The sequence below is a fragment of the Macrobrachium rosenbergii genome, chromosome 2 (assembly GCF_040412425.1).
Source record: "Macrobrachium rosenbergii isolate ZJJX-2024 chromosome 2, ASM4041242v1, whole genome shotgun sequence".
In the NCBI taxonomy this organism is placed as follows: domain Eukaryota; kingdom Metazoa; phylum Arthropoda; class Malacostraca; order Decapoda; family Palaemonidae; genus Macrobrachium; species Macrobrachium rosenbergii.
In genome coordinates this window covers 46751742-46758742 of record NC_089742.1, presented here as the reverse complement: position 1 = coordinate 46758742, position 7001 = coordinate 46751742, and positions in this window count along the sequence as shown.

Genomic DNA, 7001 nt, shown 5'->3' with positions numbered 1-7001 from the left:
AATTGGTTCTCAGGTCATGACTGTGTGTATATGTATAATTATAAGTAAACTTACACAAGTGAGCGTGTATTAATGTGCGTATTGGAATGCGTATGTGTGTAGTTATACATACGCACTTGAATACAGACAAATACGCAGGCATGTATGCATAAATATATACATGCGCACACTAATATATATATATATACATATATGTACAGTATATATAATATATACATATATGTATATATACACATTTATATATACATACATATGTATAAGTACATTTATATGAGCGCATATACATTAATATGTATCTTTACACATAAGTACCTATATTTATGGATGTATACGTAAATGTATGTTTACATTTGAATATACATGCGCGCGCGTGTGTGTGCGATCAGTGTTTCCTGCGTTTTTGGGTACCCCATCCCCGCCCCCTACTCAGGAGGCCACGCCTAGGTCATTCAGTGACCTCGAGAAGCACCCACGCGGGAGAGAGACAGTTCCATTGTTCGTTACAATATTAGTCTATATTTGGCTTCTTTCTTCTTTGATACTTTTATTATATATTTTGCGTCATTTTTAGTTTTCTGAAAAGAAAACTATTGTGCCGGCTTTGTCTGTCCGTCCGCACTTTTTTCTGCCCTCACTTTTTTCTGTCCACCCTCAGATCTTAAAAACCTAGTGAGGCTAGATGGCTGCAAATTGGTATGTTGATCATCCAACCTCCAATCATCAAACATACCAAATTGCAGCCCTCTAGCCTCAGTAGTTTTTATTTTATTTAAGGTTAAAGTTAGCCATAATCGTGGCAACGATATAGGATAGGCCACCATCGAGCCGTGGTCTAAGTTTCATGGGTCGCGGCTCATACAGCATTATACCGAGATCACCGAAAGGTAGATCTGTTTTCGGTGGCCTTGATTATACGCTGTACAGAAAACTCGATTGCTCCGAAGAAACTCCGGCGCATTTTTTACTCTTTATGCCCGAGTTGGCTTCAACTTAATGTTGTATTTTAGTTTTATAATTCTGAGATTAGGTTACCTTGAGATAGATACTCAGAGTGTCCCTCTTCCTCATTTGATGCTGCTCTCTCTCTCTCTCTCTCTCTCTCTCTCTCTCTCTCTCTATTTATATATATATATATATATATATATATATATATATATATATATATATATATATAAATTATATATATATATATATATATATATACATATATATATATATAATATATATATTGTGCATATGTGTATATATAATATATATATATATACTCACACACAAAATATATATATACATATATATATATATATATATATATATATATGTGTTTGTGTGTGTGTGTGTGTGTGTGTGTGTGTGTACATACTTTCACAGCAAGGAAGAGAGTTAATAAAAGAATTATCTTTGTCCAGCATCCTACGAAAGTAAAAGTGCAGTTTCCATTAAGCAAAGGAATCCATAGCTCTTATGTCATTTAAATTCCTTTCACTTTTGATTTATAAAAGATATAATATCGTGATTAAGAGTCCAGCCATTGCATTCCATTCATAAAATTGTTATTTCTACTTTAAAATATGAGGTTATTATATTTGTTACTCAAGTATGCGTATATAACTTATTAATATTGATTCCTGCAAAGATTTTTCTGTCAATAAACTCTATACAGGGTAATCTAAGTGGGATAGAACAGAACCACTCGCCAAGTTAGTAGAAAGACAAGCGGAAGAAAAGAGGTATGGAAATAAAAATAAAAAAAATAATGCGCAAGAACAATGATATTTAAAACCACTTAATTCATTTTCCAACGTAAGATCTTACAATTCGGTCGTAATTTTTCAGTACCGGAAAAGAAGTCTCCCCAGAAACAGATGTTGCACCAAGTGAGGCCCCACCTGTGCCTATGTGCCTACACGGAAGGCCGAGGGCCCCAAAACATTACCATAAGGGACCCCTCCAGTAGCCGACCGAGAAAGTAGACCACCCGTGACTGTATTTTTTGTTATTTTGTTTATTTGTTTATTTTTCAGTTTGGGTTTGCGTAATTATTTGTATTTTGCTCTACAGATTTAACGATAAATGTAATGATTTATTTTTATTTTTATTTATTTATTTATTTATTTATTTATTTTTTGGCTGGGGATAGAGGCCAGTTTTCAAGTTTATGAGCATATGAGTCTAGCAAACTAAGTATACCTTAGTTTAATATATATATATATATATATATATATATATATATATATATATATATATATATATATATATACATGTAATTCTAGCCACAATGCCCTCTTAACTTTAGTTTAACCATGCTCTCTGCATAAAAAGGAATGGTGAGTCTCATGAATGTGCATATATATAATATATATATATATATATATATATATATATATATATATATATATATATATATATATATATATATATATATATATATATATATATATATATATATATATATATATACATTATAGTATTTTCTATATAATATATATATATATATATATATAAGTTTTCTAAAAACAATGAATGGTATTTCTAACTGCTCTTTCCATCACAGATAAAATTCTTTTCATGCTGAGCATTAAGACAGTTAAAGTAATTCGCAATTTGCTCTTGTTTAATGTAATAATAATAAAAAAATATTAACATAACGTGTCTAGACCAAACGTTTAACTTCTAAGAGCATTTGACTATTATATAAGTTCAGCCTAATGCAAATCATATCATTGCAATGAAGAACCAGTGAATTATCTGAATACCTTTTGCCCTGAAATAACAAATAAAAGCTTATACGTAGCTATAACTTCAACTCATAAACCGAAGATTATCGCAAATGAGTCAGCGTAGTGGAAGATTTTCGATCAATAGTTTTAAACACAACCTACAATCGTTCGTATTTGAGTGAAATCGAAAACAGAAAACGAAAGGAGAAACTCGTTTTCTTTTGAAGGTGGGACTCGTTTATAGTCCAACGCCTAAACCAGTTCAAACTACGTTGTGGGTCTAAGGATTCTTTAGGTATACTAAACAGTAGCCCTGTAGTCTTCGTTTACCTACCTGTTGGACTGATAGAACAAAGATATGACAACGCTATTGTAACAAGGATTTTTTAATACATGTATGTAATATAATATACATGTATATATAGGCCTATATAAAATATGTATATAATATATACTATATATATATATAAATCTATATATTTATATATTTAAATATATATATATATATATATATATATATATATATATATATATATATATTATATTTATTACATACATATATTAAAAATCCTTGTTCCAATATGTTGTCATACCTTGTCCTATCAGTCCAACAGGTAGTTAAATAAACGAAGACTATATACAGTATATATATATATATATATATATATATATATATATATATATATATATATATAGAGAGAGAGAGAGAGAGAGAGAGAGAGAGAGAGAGAGAGAGAGAGAGAGAGTTATATTGTTTACCTCCACCGACACTTACACTAAGTCTATATTCTTGAGGGCGTAACCTATTGACTGTTTCCCGGACGTTCAAGAATATTCTTTCATCGGAATTCACAAAATCCTTCTGACAAACGGACAGACAGACGGACTGAGGATCCGTAGCAAAAACCCAACCTCCTTGGCAGATCTCATGCCCACAAAAGGCGCCTCAAACCCTGACATCTGACGGCTGTTCATAGTACTATAGAATTCACTTAATGGGTTTTATTTATTTCTTGTTTAAAAATAAGCAAACTTAATGAAACTAAACTAAAGCTACTGTGTAATTCAGAAGTTTGTCAGAGGGAAATAAAGGGCATTGTTAGAAAGGTATTAGAGTTGAATGGTGCAACCTGCGTTGGGGGTTCACTGAGCTGCAGATGAGTTTCCTTTGTGATAACATGAAGAGTCTACAGTTGTGAAGTTCACTCTCTCATGGTTTGAAAGTGCTCCCACCAGGCACCTCCATCCCCATACTCTCCTCCCTACATATGCCTCATCCGTTCTCATCACATGGCCACACCACTGCTCCCACCAGGCACCTCCACCTGCATCACTCTCCTCCCTACATATGCCTCATCCCTTCTCATCACATGGCTGTACCACTGCTCCCACCAGGCACCTCCACCTGCATCACTCTCCTCCCTACATATGCCTCATCCCTTCTCATCACATGGCCATACCGCTGTTCCCACCAGGCACCTCCACCTGCATCACTCTCCTCCTTCATATGCCTCATCCCTTCTCATCACATGGCCATACCACTGCTCCCACCAGGCACCTCCACCTGCATCACTCTCCTCCCTACATATGCCTCATCCGTTCTCATCACATGGCCATACCACTGCAGTCTTCTTTCCTGGACCTTCTTTGATAGTTCTACCACTTTAGCAGTTCCTCTTATTCTCTTATTCTTTCATTTTTTTATCCTGTCCATTTTTGTTATTCCACACATCCACCTGAGCATTTTCATCTCTGCCGCATCCAGTTTCTTCTCTTGCATTCTCTTTGCCGGCCATGTTTCTGCTCCATACATCAAAGCTGGTCTCACTGCTGTCTTATACACTCTTCCTTTAACCTGCCACCTTTTTCCAATTTTTCCATCCAGCCTGCACTCTGTGTGTTGTTTCTACATCCAAATTTCCATCATCGGCAACCGCTGAACAAAGATATATATATATATATATATATATATATATATATATATATATATATATATATATATATATATATATATATATTCCTTTTATATTATATTAATTTGGTAGCAAATTGCTCAGTAATTGTATTCAGGTGAACACTTTATTGTCGTTGTTGATTAAATCATCAACAAATACCTTATTACTCCAAGTGTTACGCATGAACTGATCAGTAAATGAGTGTGAAAATAATTCATTTATTCAAATAGTTTATTTGATTGTCTAAGAACAATTCACTGCAATCATTTTAAATATTAAATATATACATATATATATATATATATATATATATATATATATATATATATATATATATATATATATATATATGTGTGTGTGTGTGTGTGTGTGTGTGTGTGTGTGTGTGTGTGTGTGTGTGTGTGTGTGTTTGATAAAACCAACCGAAGATGCATTAGCAAAAAAAAAAAAAAAAAAAAATTTTAGCAGCTCCATTTTCCTGTGGCCTTATCGAAACAATTTAGGCTGAACTGAAGAGGGCCACGTCAGCCTTGAATTGGCCAAAGGACGAAGTTGTAAAAAAATCGGGAAGAAGAATTCTAAAAAAAAAAAAAAAAAAAAAATAGATCAAGTGATAATGAAATGGTCCATTCTGAGCTGCGCTTAGGCCTACTGACATGACTGATTTGTAGACTATATTGATAATATACCAATGTATTTTACGAAGTCACTCTTGGAAGGTTTTAGTGAAGTTGAACTCTGAGAATATCTGGTGAAGCAACAAGTCGACGGAGAGCCTGGAGCCTGATTATCTGGGCAACAGGGTATCCCGCAAAGCCCAACCTTGGTACGCGATCCTGTAGTTGGGACACACCCAGAAAGGAACTCATTTTGAACTGACGTCACAATCACACCTTCCGGCTTCGAAACCATAGCTATTTTAACACAAATCACATATCATTAGTGAATTCTAAGCAAAGACGGCAATGATAAACGTAAAGAATAAAAAAAAAACTAACGTTCTAAGTTGGTACTAGAATGGCGACTCTGTCACCCGAGGGGTGCACGAAACCGTTGCTTAGCCGAAGTCCTAAGACCGGCTTCAAGGCCGTGGGCCGATTCAAGGCTGCGTCTATCTCGCCTTGATGACTCCCGCAAAAAAGGAGTGAACCATCACCTGGGTCTTCAGCCTCATAGTCCAGTTTTGGGCGCCCCCCTCCTTCCTTCCTCCCCGCCTCCACAGCAGAACTTTACGCAACCGAATATGAATCCCGCGGGAGTGGGACGCCCGCTAAAATTAGACCGAGGGTAGGACAGGGCGAGTGGTGATGGCGGGCGTGGTTATCAGTGAAAATCACGTTCACTCTCACGGTTTGAAAGTGAAAGAAAATTTTTCTCTCGAGTCAGGGAGTCATATTGCTCATGAGAAAAGCCGTTCCGCTTCCTGTCAAAATGACCTCGTTTTCCTGACGGCTATGATGATTCAGAAAACAAAAAACGCATCAATTTGAAGTTCGATTTATAATCATAAAGTGATGTGAAAAGAATCTAATAAATACAACGAATAAATTTTGAGAAGATCAAATGTATGTCATCAGTAAGATCCATAAAGTTAACAATAGATGTATTGTCTGATGTAGCTTTAAATAAATCGTTTACTGATTTGTTAAAAAGTGACCAGTCCACTCTATACGTAAATTCAATCTTACAGCTGTCGCATCATCATCAACCTATGATCACCTTGTTGCTTTGTAATCAAGAACATTTGCTGAAAAAAAAAATTGATCGAGTCATGGCGTTGGTCAATCAGATCTAGAAAAAACCAGCAGCTGATTTTTCCTTTTGCCTTTTTTCCAGCAGGCCTATTTCCTTTCATTGACTGAGTTAGCTCATCGTTTAAGTAGTAGCCTCATTTCAGAGATGTGAATCTCAGTTCCTTCTAGCGCTGAAAAAAAGGGGGTTTAGATGTTAATAAAACTATTTAATCGCCAAAGAATTAATAGGATTTTAATCTATGTCGTCTGACAATGAATGCAGTCTTGTCCAAGCAAATAGTTCCACAAAGTAGTTTTAAATTGTTGTAAAAGTAAAAGTATTGTTTATCGTATTAGTCAGAAATGAATAAATTATGCCTTGTTAGATTCCATATATATATATATATATATATATATATATATATATATATATATATATATATATATATATATATATATATATATATATATATATATATATATATATATATATTAGTGTCACCATAAGAATCTATAGACTGTAGAGCTTCACATGGTAACATACAGGGTAGCCTGTTATTATAAGTTGAACGACAGAGGTGTGCATACTCATTTAA